Source organism: Schistocerca nitens, unplaced genomic scaffold (genome assembly GCF_023898315.1).
Source record: "Schistocerca nitens isolate TAMUIC-IGC-003100 unplaced genomic scaffold, iqSchNite1.1 HiC_scaffold_217, whole genome shotgun sequence".
In the NCBI taxonomy this organism is placed as follows: domain Eukaryota; kingdom Metazoa; phylum Arthropoda; class Insecta; order Orthoptera; family Acrididae; genus Schistocerca; species Schistocerca nitens.
In genome coordinates this window covers 146,933-158,321 of record NW_026045758.1, presented here as the reverse complement: position 1 = coordinate 158,321, position 11,389 = coordinate 146,933, and the positions used below count along the sequence as shown (strand labels likewise).

At 50.7% G+C, this 11,389-nt stretch overlaps 17 non-coding genes across 17 annotated transcripts; 5 read left to right on the top strand and 12 right to left on the bottom strand.

Moving 5' to 3' along the window:
- Positions 1 to 213: 213 nt before the first annotated feature.
- On the top strand, positions 214 to 285 carry Trnag-ucc (transfer RNA glycine (anticodon UCC)). The gene has a single exon. It is a non-coding gene; the product is annotated as a tRNA-Gly (tRNA).
- A 265-nt stretch (positions 286 to 550) lies between these two features.
- Trnas-aga (transfer RNA serine (anticodon AGA)) lies at positions 551 to 632 on the bottom strand. The gene has a single exon. It is a non-coding gene; the product is annotated as a tRNA-Ser (tRNA).
- A 140-nt stretch (positions 633 to 772) lies between these two features.
- On the bottom strand, positions 773 to 845 carry Trnak-uuu (transfer RNA lysine (anticodon UUU)). Its single transcript has one exon. It is a non-coding gene; the product is annotated as a tRNA-Lys (tRNA).
- Positions 846 to 1,676: 831 nt separating this feature from the next.
- Positions 1,677 to 1,749, bottom strand: Trnam-cau (transfer RNA methionine (anticodon CAU)). The gene has a single exon. It is a non-coding gene; the product is annotated as a tRNA-Met (tRNA).
- A 974-nt stretch (positions 1,750 to 2,723) lies between these two features.
- On the top strand, positions 2,724 to 2,795 carry Trnag-ucc (transfer RNA glycine (anticodon UCC)). The gene has a single exon. It is a non-coding gene; the product is annotated as a tRNA-Gly (tRNA).
- A 265-nt stretch (positions 2,796 to 3,060) lies between these two features.
- Positions 3,061 to 3,142, bottom strand: Trnas-aga (transfer RNA serine (anticodon AGA)). Its single transcript has one exon. It is a non-coding gene; the product is annotated as a tRNA-Ser (tRNA).
- Positions 3,143 to 3,282: 140 nt separating this feature from the next.
- Trnak-uuu (transfer RNA lysine (anticodon UUU)) lies at positions 3,283 to 3,355 on the bottom strand. The gene has a single exon. It is a non-coding gene; the product is annotated as a tRNA-Lys (tRNA).
- An 832-nt stretch (positions 3,356 to 4,187) lies between these two features.
- Trnam-cau (transfer RNA methionine (anticodon CAU)) lies at positions 4,188 to 4,260 on the bottom strand. The gene has a single exon. It is a non-coding gene; the product is annotated as a tRNA-Met (tRNA).
- Positions 4,261 to 5,234: 974 nt separating this feature from the next.
- Trnag-ucc (transfer RNA glycine (anticodon UCC)) lies at positions 5,235 to 5,306 on the top strand. Its single transcript has one exon. It is a non-coding gene; the product is annotated as a tRNA-Gly (tRNA).
- Positions 5,307 to 5,571: 265 nt separating this feature from the next.
- Trnas-aga (transfer RNA serine (anticodon AGA)) lies at positions 5,572 to 5,653 on the bottom strand. Its single transcript has one exon. It is a non-coding gene; the product is annotated as a tRNA-Ser (tRNA).
- Positions 5,654 to 5,793: 140 nt separating this feature from the next.
- Trnak-uuu (transfer RNA lysine (anticodon UUU)) lies at positions 5,794 to 5,866 on the bottom strand. Its single transcript has one exon. It is a non-coding gene; the product is annotated as a tRNA-Lys (tRNA).
- An 833-nt stretch (positions 5,867 to 6,699) lies between these two features.
- Trnam-cau (transfer RNA methionine (anticodon CAU)) lies at positions 6,700 to 6,772 on the bottom strand. Its single transcript has one exon. It is a non-coding gene; the product is annotated as a tRNA-Met (tRNA).
- A 974-nt stretch (positions 6,773 to 7,746) lies between these two features.
- On the top strand, positions 7,747 to 7,818 carry Trnag-ucc (transfer RNA glycine (anticodon UCC)). Its single transcript has one exon. It is a non-coding gene; the product is annotated as a tRNA-Gly (tRNA).
- A 265-nt stretch (positions 7,819 to 8,083) lies between these two features.
- On the bottom strand, positions 8,084 to 8,165 carry Trnas-aga (transfer RNA serine (anticodon AGA)). The gene has a single exon. It is a non-coding gene; the product is annotated as a tRNA-Ser (tRNA).
- A 140-nt stretch (positions 8,166 to 8,305) lies between these two features.
- Positions 8,306 to 8,378, bottom strand: Trnak-uuu (transfer RNA lysine (anticodon UUU)). The gene has a single exon. It is a non-coding gene; the product is annotated as a tRNA-Lys (tRNA).
- Positions 8,379 to 9,210: 832 nt separating this feature from the next.
- Trnam-cau (transfer RNA methionine (anticodon CAU)) lies at positions 9,211 to 9,283 on the bottom strand. The gene has a single exon. It is a non-coding gene; the product is annotated as a tRNA-Met (tRNA).
- Positions 9,284 to 10,256: 973 nt separating this feature from the next.
- Trnag-ucc (transfer RNA glycine (anticodon UCC)) lies at positions 10,257 to 10,328 on the top strand. Its single transcript has one exon. It is a non-coding gene; the product is annotated as a tRNA-Gly (tRNA).
- Positions 10,329 to 11,389: the final 1,061 nt, after the last annotated feature.

The window sequence follows — 11,389 nt, the reverse complement described above, 5'->3', positions numbered from 1 at the left end:
ACTGCCTTAAAACGACCACTCATCACTATCGTGTGAGTAACCTTGCGGCTGCGGCGACTAGTCTCGCCCAAAGACGCAGCGTGCGTGGAGGCGCTACCCGAATGCGTGTGGATGCACCCTCCTAGCTCGTAAAGCGCCTACAGCTACTATCACCGTGGGCCGCTGCTGGCGGGCGGGAAGCCGACACAGCGCGGCGTCGCGAGGAGCGGCTGTGCGGTGGTGGTGTAATGGTGAGCATAGTTGCCTTCCAAGCAGTTGATCCGGGTTCGATTCCCGGCCACCGCAAGTAACGCTAGTTTTTTCGTATATAGTATGTGAGCCGCGTGCTGTTAAATTAACGTTTTTGTCGTCGTTACTCCACGCAGACCATCCTGTAGTATGTCCCGACTTGTCCCGACTTTGCTCGGCTGACGCGAAAGCTGACGCTTGGAATTCGCCCTTATCAAAAGGACAGGCACTATAAACGGCTGTGAGAGGCGAGGTACCAAAACGACAGGCAAACTGCGAAATTTTCTGCTCCTTCTTCTTAAACAAAAAAAGAAAAAACGGACGCAGTCGGTAGGACTCGAACCTACGCTCCCAGAGGGAATCTGATTTCTAGTCAGACGCCTTAACCACTCGGCCACGACTGCTCGTAACTGAAGAGTCCCTCGAATCGTGAAAAATCAAACCCGTCTGCGCAGAATTTTGACAGGAAACGAACTCCGTGCACTGATTACGGCAGGGCTACCATCGCTACGAGACGAGCCATTACGGAAACGTTAAAAATCTTCGCCCGGACAGGGACTCGAACCCTGGACCCTTAGGTTAAAAGCCTAATGCTCTACCGACTGAGCTATCCGGGCTCACGCTTCTTGCGGATGGAGCGGCTGCAAGCAACGTGAATAACTGGAACGCGTGTGTAGGCGTACTACGGTAATATCTGGCTTCTGGCGCAACTGGCGACTTCACCGACTTCCCACTGACGCTGGTAGCAGCCCAACAGCTGACCAGCGCCTCCTCTCCCTTTACCCCGGTGCTGACAGTAATTGCATCATGTGCCTGTTTTCCCCGATTACATTCGGTTGAAGCTCCGCAAGGAGGGCGAAAAACGAACGTTGGAAGGCCAAAACATGGAGCGTTGGGTGCGTAAAAACTTCCGTTCCGGTACCGGGAATCGAACCCGGGCCTCCTGGGTGAAAGCCAGGTATCCTAGCCACTTTTTTTTTTTTTTTAAATCTCATTTTGTTCGTTTTCGTTCGTTGTATCTGCTCTGGGAGGACGTCGAAAGACACCCGTTCCAGTTCGTTGTTGATCCATTAACTCAGTTTTTTTTTAATTACAGAGGGCAGCTAACCCTCTGACCGAGCGCGCTGAGCTACCGTGCCGGCGCCACTAGACCACACCGGATTTGCGCTATGACGTGAGGTTCACTCCGTTTCCTCTCGTATTTCGTGCTGAACCTGGACTCACTGCTGTTCTCTGTTTGCCAGCATATTTGCGCACAGCTCGAAATTGACTATTCGTTATTTTACTCATAACAGGTTAAGAGAAAGATCAAAGTTGTACGTTGTCATAATTGGAAATAAACATTTTGACGCTGAGCGTAGACTCCTTGTGGATAACGAATGACAATTAAGTTCGTTCCCTAGCAACAGCAACACCGTTAATTCAGCCGTGATGTACAGCAAATTAAATGCCCCGGGTGAGGATCGAACTCACGACCTTAAGATTATGAGACTTACGCGCTACCTACTGCGCTACCGAGGCACGTTGCGAGCAACGTTCCAGGAAACTTGGTAAGTCTCGCATATTAGAGATAGAGAGTTTGCGCGCTCTGAAGAATCTGTTGTGTTGCTACACGTGCTTTCCCGACTTGCTAGATTAAACTGCTGCCGCAGCTTTTTCAACGGAACGCAGCACTGCCTGAGGTTACAGTCCATCGCCCTTGCGGCGCCTGAACACAGCGGCCTGTTGGGCCAGGCCGACGTTACAGCTCAGAAATAGCACGCGACCGTCCAAGTACGGTCTCTTGCGTGCTGCGTGTTTGGTTCTTCTCACAGCGAATCCTGCTATACATTCCTGAGGCTGACGGAGCTCAAGCGAGGAATCGGTGCGGCAGCATTATAGCGATAACAGCAGAACGATACATCGGCCGGGAATCGAACCCGGGCCGCCCGCGTGCTAAGCGAGCATTCTACCACTTTTTTTTTCTTCTCATTTCGTTCGTTGCATTTGTTGGGGGCGGACGTCCGATGACGCCCGTTCAAGTTCATCGTTGACTCAGTCTTTTATTACAGAGGGCAGATAACTGTCAGACCGAACACGCTGAGTTATCGTGCCGGCAAACCTTAAGATTATGAGACTTACGCGCTGCTTACTGCACTACTGAGGCACATGCCACTGAACCACCGATGCTCGACAAGCTGCCCGTGCTTCCCGAGCAGTTTTCTGCAGGGAAAGTGGGATTGCCACCCAGCGACGTCGGATGAAACCGAAAAAAGTGCTACACACGCGGAGTCCTCCACTACACTGCCTTAAAACGACCACTCATCACTATCGTGTGAGTAACCTTGCGGCTGCGGCGACTAGTCTCGCCCAAAGACGCAGCGTGCGTGGAGGCGCTACCCGAATGCGTGTGGATGCACCCTCCTAGCTCGTAAAGCGCCTACAGCTACTATCACCGTGGGCCGCTGCTGGCGGGCGGGAAGCCGACACAGCGCGGCGTCGCGAGGAGCGGCTGTGCGGTGGTGGTGTAATGGTGAGCATAGTTGCCTTCCAAGCAGTTGATCCGGGTTCGATTCCCGGCCACCGCAAGTAACGCTAGTTTTTTCGTATATAGTATGTGAGCCGCGTGCTGTTAAATTAACGTTTTTGTCGTCGTTACTCCACGCAGACCATCCTGTAGTATGTCCCGACTTGTCCCGACTTTGCTCGGCTGACGCGAAAGCTGACGCTTGGAATTCGCCCTTATCAAAAGGACAGGCACTATAAACGGCTGTGAGAGGCGAGGTACCAAAACGACAGGCAAACTGCGAAATTTTCTGCTCCTTCTTCTTAAACAAAAAAAGAAAAAACGGACGCAGTCGGTAGGACTCGAACCTACGCTCCCAGAGGGAATCTGATTTCTAGTCAGACGCCTTAACCACTCGGCCACGACTGCTCGTAACTGAAGAGTCCCTCGAATCGTGAAAAATCAAACCCGTCTGCGCAGAATTTTGACAGGAAACGAACTCCGTGCACTGATTACGGCAGGGCTACCATCGCTACGAGACGAGCCATTACGGAAACGTTAAAAATCTTCGCCCGGACAGGGACTCGAACCCTGGACCCTTAGGTTAAAAGCCTAATGCTCTACCGACTGAGCTATCCGGGCTCACGCTTCTTGCGGATGGAGCGGCTGCAAGCAACGTGAATAACTGGAACGCGTGTGTAGGCGTACTACGGTAATATCTGGCTTCTGGCGCAACTGGCGACTTCACCGACTTCCCACTGACGCTGGTAGCAGCCCAACAGCTGACCAGCGCCTCCTCTCCCTTTACCCCGGTGCTGACAGTAATTGCATCATGTGCCTGTTTTCCCCGATTACATTCGGTTGAAGCTCCGCAAGGAGGGCGAAAAACGAACGTTGGAAGGCCAAAACATGGAGCGTTGGGTGCGTAGAAACTTCCGTTCCGGTACCGGGAATCGAACCCGGGCCTCCTGGGTGAAAGCCAGGTATCCTAGCCACTTTTTTTTTTTTTTTTAAATCTCATTTTGTTCGTTTTCGTTCGTTGTATCTGCTCTGGGAGGACGTCGAAAGACACCCGTTCCAGTTCGTTGTTGATCCATTAACTCAGTTTTTTTTTAATTACAGAGGGCAGCTAACCCTCTGACCGAGCGCGCTGAGCTACCGTGCCGGCGCCACTAGACCACACCGGATTTGCGCTATGACGTGAGGTTCACTCCGTTTCCTCTCGTATTTCGTGCTGAACCTGGACTCACTGCTGTTCTCTGTTTGCCAGCATATTTGCGCACAGCTCGAAATTGACTATTCGTTATTTTACTCATAACAGGTTAAGAGAAAGATCAAAGTTGTACGTTGTCATAATTGGAAATAAACATTTTGACGCTGAGCGTAGACTCCTTGTGGATAACGAATGACAATTAAGTTCGTTCCCTAGCAACAGCAACACCGTTAATTCAGCCGTGATGTACAGCAAATTAAATGCCCCGGGTGAGGATCGAACTCACGACCTTAAGATTATGAGACTTACGCGCTACCTACTGCGCTACCGAGGCACGTTGCGAGCAACGTTCCAGGAAACTTGGTAAGTCTCGCATATTAGAGATAGAGAGTTTGCGCGCTCTGAAGAATCTGTTGTGTTGCTACACGTGCTTTCCCGACTTGCTAGATTAAACTGCTGCCGCAGCTTTTTCAACGGAACGCAGCACTGCCTGAGGTTACAGTCCATCGCCCTTGCGGCGCCTGAACACAGCGGCCTGTTGGGCCAGGCCGACGTTACAGCTCAGAAATAGCACGCGACCGTCCAAGTACGGTCTCTTGCGTGCTGCGTGTTTGGTTCTTCTCACAGCGAATCCTGCTATACATTCCTGAGGCTGACGGAGCTCAAGCGAGGAATCGGTGCGGCAGCATTATAGCGATAACAGCAGAACGATACATCGGCCGGGAATCGAACCCGGGCCGCCCGCGTGCTAAGCGAGCATTCTACCACTTTTTTTTTCTTCTCATTTCGTTCGTTGCATTTGTTGGGGGCGGACGTCCGATGACGCCCGTTCAAGTTCATCGTTGACTCAGTCTTTTATTACAGAGGGCAGATAACTGTCAGACCGAACACGCTGAGTTATCGTGCCGGCAAACCTTAAGATTATGAGACTTACGCGCTGCTTACTGCACTACTGAGGCACATGCCACTGAACCACCGATGCTCGACAAGCTGCCCGTGCTTCCCGAGCAGTTTTCTGCAGGGAAAGTGGGATTGCCACCCAGCGACGTCGGATGAAACCGAAAAAAGTGCTACACACGCGGAGTCCTCCACTACACTGCCTTAAAACGACCACTCATCACTATCGTGTGAGTAACCTTGCGGCTGCGGCGACTAGTCTCGCCCAAAGACGCAGCGTGCGTGGAGGCGCTACCCGAATGCGTGTGGATGCACCCTCCTAGCTCGTAAAGCGCCTACAGCTACTATCACCGTGGGCCGCTGCTGGCGGGCGGGAAGCCGACACAGCGCGGCGTCGCGAGGAGCGGCTGTGCGGTGGTGGTGTAATGGTGAGCATAGTTGCCTTCCAAGCAGTTGATCCGGGTTCGATTCCCGGCCACCGCAAGTAACGCTAGTTTTTTCGTATATAGTATGTGAGCCGCGTGCTGTTAAATTAACGTTTTTGTCGTCGTTACTCCACGCAGACCATCCTGTAGTATGTCCCGACTTGTCCCGACTTTGCTCGGCTGACGCGAAAGCTGACGCTTGGAATTCGCCCTTATCAAAAGGACAGGCACTATAAACGGCTGTGAGAGGCGAGGTACCAAAACGACAGGCAAACTGCGAAACTTTCTGCTCCTTCTTCTTAAACAAAAAAAGAAAAAACGGACGCAGTCGGTAGGACTCGAACCTACGCTCCCAGAGGGAATCTGATTTCTAGTCAGACGCCTTAACCACTCGGCCACGACTGCTCGTAACTGAAGAGTCCCTCGAATCGTGAAAAATCAAACCCGTCTGCGCAGAATTTTGACAGGAAACGAACTCCGTGCACTGATTACGGCAGGGCTACCATCGCTACGAGACGAGCCATTACGGAAACGTTAAAAATCTTCGCCCGGACAGGGACTCGAACCCTGGACCCTTAGGTTAAAAGCCTAATGCTCTACCGACTGAGCTATCCGGGCTCACGCTTCTTGCGGATGGAGCGGCTGCAAGCAACGTGAATAACTGGAACGCGTGTGTAGGCGTACTACGGTAATATCTGGCTTCTGGCGCAACTGGCGACTTCACCGACTTCCCACTGACGCTGGTAGCAGCCCAACAGGTGACCAGCGCCTCCTCTCCCTTTACCCCGGTGCTGACAGTAATTGCATCATGTGCCTGTTTTCCCCGATTACATTCGGTTGAAGCTCCGCAAGGAGGGCGAAAAACGAACGTTGGAAGGCCAAAACATGGAGCGTTGGGTGCGTAAAAACTTCCGTTCCGGTACCGGGAATCGAACCCGGGCCTCCTGGGTGAAAGCCAGGTATCCTAGCCACTTTTTTTTTTTTTTTTTAAATCTCATTTTGTTCGTTTTCGTTCGTTGTATCTGCTCTGGGAGGACGTCGAAAGACACCCGTTCCAGTTCGTTGTTGATCCATTAACTCAGTTTTTTTTTAATTACAGAGGGCAGCTAACCCTCTGACCGAGCGCGCTGAGCTACCGTGCCGGCGCCACTAGACCACACCGGATTTGCGCTATGACGTGAGGTTCACTCCGTTTCCTCTCGTATTTCGTGCTGAACCTGGACTCACTGCTGTTCTCTGTTTGCCAGCATATTTGCGCACAGCTCGAAATTGACTATTCGTTATTTTACTCATAACAGGTTAAGAGAAAGATCAAAGTTGTACGTTGTCATAATTGGAAATAAAAATTTTGACGCTGAGCGTAGACTCCTTGTGGATAACGAATGACAATTAAGTTCGTTCCCTAGCAACAGCAACACCGTTAATTCAGCCGTGATGTACAGCAAATTAAATGCCCCGGGTGAGGATCGAACTCACGACCTTAAGATTATGAGACTTACGCGCTACCTACTGCGCTACCGAGGCACGTTGCGAGCAACGTTCCAGGAAACTTGGTAAGTCTCGCATATTAGAGATAGAGAGTTTGCGCGCTCTGAAGAATCTGTTGTGTTGCTACACGTGCTTTCCCGACTTGCTAGATTAAACTGCTGCCGCAGCTTTTTCAACGGAACGCAGCACTGCCTGAGGTTACAGTCCATCGCCCTTGCGGCGCCTGAACACAGCGGCCTGTTGGGCCAGGCCGACGTTACAGCTCAGAAATAGCACGCGACCGTCCAAGTACGGTCTCTTGCGTGCTGCGTGTTTGGTTCTTCTCACAGCGAATCCTGCTATACATTCCTGAGGCTGACGGAGCTCAAGCGAGGAATCGGTGCGGCAGCATTATAGCGATAACAGCAGAACGATACATCGGCCGGGAATCGAACCCGGGCCGCCCGCGTGCTAAGCGAGCATTCTACCACTTTTTTTTTCTTCTCATTTCGTTCGTTGCATTTGTTGGGGGCGGACGTCCGATGACGCCCGTTCAAGTTCATCGTTGACTCAGTCTTTTATTACAGAGGGCAGATAACTGTCAGACCGAACACGCTGAGTTATCGTGCCGGCAAACCTTAAGATTATGAGACTTACGCGCTGCTTACTGCACTACTGAGGCACATGCCACTGAACCACCGATGCTCGACAAGCTGCCCGTGCTTCCCGAGCAGTTTTCTGCAGGGAAAGTGGGATTGCCACCCAGCGACGTCGGATGAAACCGAAAAAAGTGCTACACACGCGGAGTCCTCCACTACACTGCCTTAAAACGACCACTCATCACTATCGTGTGAGTAACCTTGCGGCTGCGGCGACTAGTCTCGCCCAAAGACGCAGCGTGCGTGGAGGCGCTACCCGAATGCGTGTGGATGCACCCTCCTAGCTCGTAAAGCGCCTACAGCTACTATCACCGTGGGCCGCTGCTGGCGGGCGGGAAGCCGACACAGCGCGGCGTCGCGAGGAGCGGCTGTGCGGTGGTGGTGTAATGGTGAGCATAGTTGCCTTCCAAGCAGTTGATCCGGGTTCGATTCCCGGCCACCGCAAGTAACGCTAGTTTTTTCGTATATAGTATGTGAGCCGCGTGCTGTTAAATTAACGTTTTTGTCGTCGTTACTCCACGCAGACCATCCTGTAGTATGTCCCGACTTGTCCCGACTTTGCTCGGCTGACGCGAAAGCTGACGCTTGGAATTCGCCCTTATCAAAAGGACAGGCACTATAAACGGCTGTGAGAGGCGAGGTACCAAAACGACAGGCAAACTGCGAAATTTTCTGCTCCTTCTTCTTAAACAAAAAAAGAAAAAACGGACGCAGTCGGTAGGACTCGAACCTACGCTCCCAGAGGGAATCTGATTTCTAGTCAGACGCCTTAACCACTCGGCCACGACTGCTCGTAACTGAAGAGTCCCTCGAATCGTGAAAAATCAAACCCGTCTGCGCAGAATTTTGACAGGAAACGAACTCCGTGCACTGATTACGGCAGGGCTACCATCGCTACGAGACGAGCCATTACGGAAACGTTAAAAATCTTCGCCCGGACAGGGACTCGAACCCTGGACCCTTAGGTTAAAAGCCTAATGCTCTACCGACTGAGCTATCCGGGCTCACGCTTCTTGCGGATGGAGCGGCTGCAAGCAACGTGAATAACTGGAACGCGTGTGTAGGCGTACTACGGTAATATCTGGCTTCTGGCGCAACTGGCGACTTCACCGACTTCCCACTGACGCTGGTAGCAGCCCAACAGCTGACCAGCGCCTCCTCTCCCTTTACCCCGGTGCTGACAGTAATTGCATCATGTGCCTGTTTTCCCCGATTACATTCGGTTGAAGCTCCGCAAGGAGGGCGAAAAACGAACGTTGGAAGGCCAAAACATGGAGCGTTGGGTGCGTAAAAACTTCCGTTCCGGTACCGGGAATCGAACCCGGGCCTCCTGGGTGAAAGCCAGGTATCCTAGCCACTTTTTTTTTTTTTTTTAAATCTCATTTTGTTCGTTTTCGTTCGTTGTATCTGCTCTGGGAGGACGTCGAAAGACACCCGTTCCAGTTCGTTGTTGATCCATTAACTCAGTTTTTTTTTAATTACAGAGGGCAGCTAACCCTCTGACCGAGCGCGCTGAGCTACCGTGCCGGCGCCACTAGACCACACCGGATTTGCGCTATGACGTGAGGTTCACTCCGTTTCCTCTCGTATTTCGTGCTGAACCTGGACTCACTGCTGTTCTCTGTTTGCCAGCATATTTGCGCACAGCTCGAAATTGACTATTCGTTATTTTACTCATAACAGGTTAAGAGAAAGATCAAAGTTGTACGTTGTCATAATTGGAAATAAAAATTTTGACGCTGAGCGTAGACTCCTTGTGGATAACGAATGACAATTAAGTTCGTTCCCTAGCAACAGCAACACCGTTAATTCAGCCGTGATGTACAGCAAATTAAATGCCCCGGGTGAGGATCGAACTCACGACCTTAAGATTATGAGACTTACGCGCTACCTACTGCGCTACCGAGGCACGTTGCGAGCAACGTTCCAGGAAACTTGGTAAGTCTCGCATATTAGAGATAGAGAGTTTGCGCGCTCTGAAGAATCTGTTGTGTTGCTACACGTGCTTTCCCGACTTGCTAGATTAAACTGCTGCCGCAGCTTTTTCAACGGAACGCAGCACTGCCTGAGGTTACAGTCCATCGCCCTTGCGGCGCCTGAACACAGCGGCCTGTTGGGCCAGGCCGACGTTACAGCTCAGAAATAGCACGCGACCGTCCAAGTACGGTCTCTTGCGTGCTGCGTGTTTGGTTCTTCTCACAGCGAATCCTGCTATACATTCCTGAGGCTGACGGAGCTCAAGCGAGGAATCGGTGCGGCAGCATTATAGCGATAACAGCAGAACGATACATCGGCCGGGAATCGAACCCGGGCCGCCCGCGTGCTAAGCGAGCATTCTACCACTTTTTTTTTCTTTCATTTCGTTCGTTGCATTTGTTGGGGGCGGACGTCCGATGACGCCCGTTCAAGTTCATCGTTGACTCAGTCTTTTATTACAGAGGGCAGATAACTGTCAGACCGAACACGCTGAGTTATCGTGCCGGCAAACCTTAAGATTATGAGACTTACGCGCTGCTTACTGCACTACTGAGGCACATGCCACTGAACCACCGATGCTCGACAAGCTGCCCGTGCTTCCCGAGCAGTTTTCTGCAGGGAAAGTGGGATTGCCACCCAGCGACGTCGGATGAAACCGAAAAAAGTGCTACACACGCGGAGTCCTCCACTACACTGCCTTAAAACGACCACTCATCACTATCGTGTGAGTAACCTTGCGGCTGCGGCGACTAGTCTCGCCCAAAGACGCAGCGTGCGTGGAGGCGCTACCCGAATGCGTGTGGATGCACCCTCCTAGCTCGTAAAGCGCCTACAGCTACTATCACCGTGGGCCGCTGCTGGCGGGCGGGAAGCCGACACAGCGCGGCGTCGCGAGGAGCGGCTGTGCGGTGGTGGTGTAATGGTGAGCATAGTTGCCTTCCAAGCAGTTGATCCGGGTTCGATTCCCGGCCACCGCAAGTAACGCTAGTTTTTTCGTATATAGTATGTGAGCCGCGTGCTGTTAAATTAACGTTTTTGTCGTCGTTACTCCACGCAGACCATCCTGTAGTATGTCCCGACTTGTCCCGACTTTGCTCGGCTGACGCGAAAGCTGACGCTTGGAATTCGCCCTTATCAAAAGGACAGGCACTATAAACGGCTGTGAGAGGCGAGGTACCAAAACGACAGGCAAACTGCGAAATTTTCTGCTCCTTCTTCTTAAACAAAAAAAGAAAAAACGGACGCAGTCGGTAGGACTCGAACCTACGCTCCCAGAGGGAATCTGATTTCTAGTCAGACGCCTTAACCACTCTTTTTTTTTTTTTTTTTTTTTTTTTTCGTTTATTCTTCTTTTTTTTTTTCTTTTATTTTTTTAATCTGATTTCTAGTCAGACGCCTTAGCCACTCTTTTTTTTTTTTTTTTTTTTTTTTTTTAGTCAGACGCCTTAACCACTCTTTTTTTTTTTTTTTCGCCTTAACCACTCTTTTTTTTTTTTTTTTTTTTTATTTTTAGTCAGACGCCTTAACCACTCTTTTTTTTTTTTTTGTTTTTTTTTTTTTTTATTTTTTAGTCAGGCGCCTTAACCACTCTTTTTTTTTTTAATTTTTTTATACACCTTAACCACTCTTTTTTTTTTACCCACTCTTTTTTTTTCTTTTTTTTGTGTTCTTTTTTTTTTTTGTTACTATTTTTTTTTAACCAAACATACCTTCTTGCAAGATCAGGCCAGGGCGGCGGTGGAGGCAAAGGGGGCAGGGGTCGCAATCCGAGGCCTGGCCACAGTGTCTCCCTCACCGCCCCAACCCGAGAAACGTGGAATAACGGAAAGAGTGGTGTGTTGTACTCTTTATTATTGTGTAACAGAGTATTGCTTTTTTTTTTTTTTTTTTTTTTTTTTTTATTTTTTTTTATGGAGTTCCTTTAGGAGAACAAAGATCCATCGTGGCCAGTGGAAGCATGTCCAAAACGATGTTGCGAAAAAAGAATAACGTCCTCTGAAGGTGTGGAAAGAACGTGAGGAAGGAAGAACGAAAACGC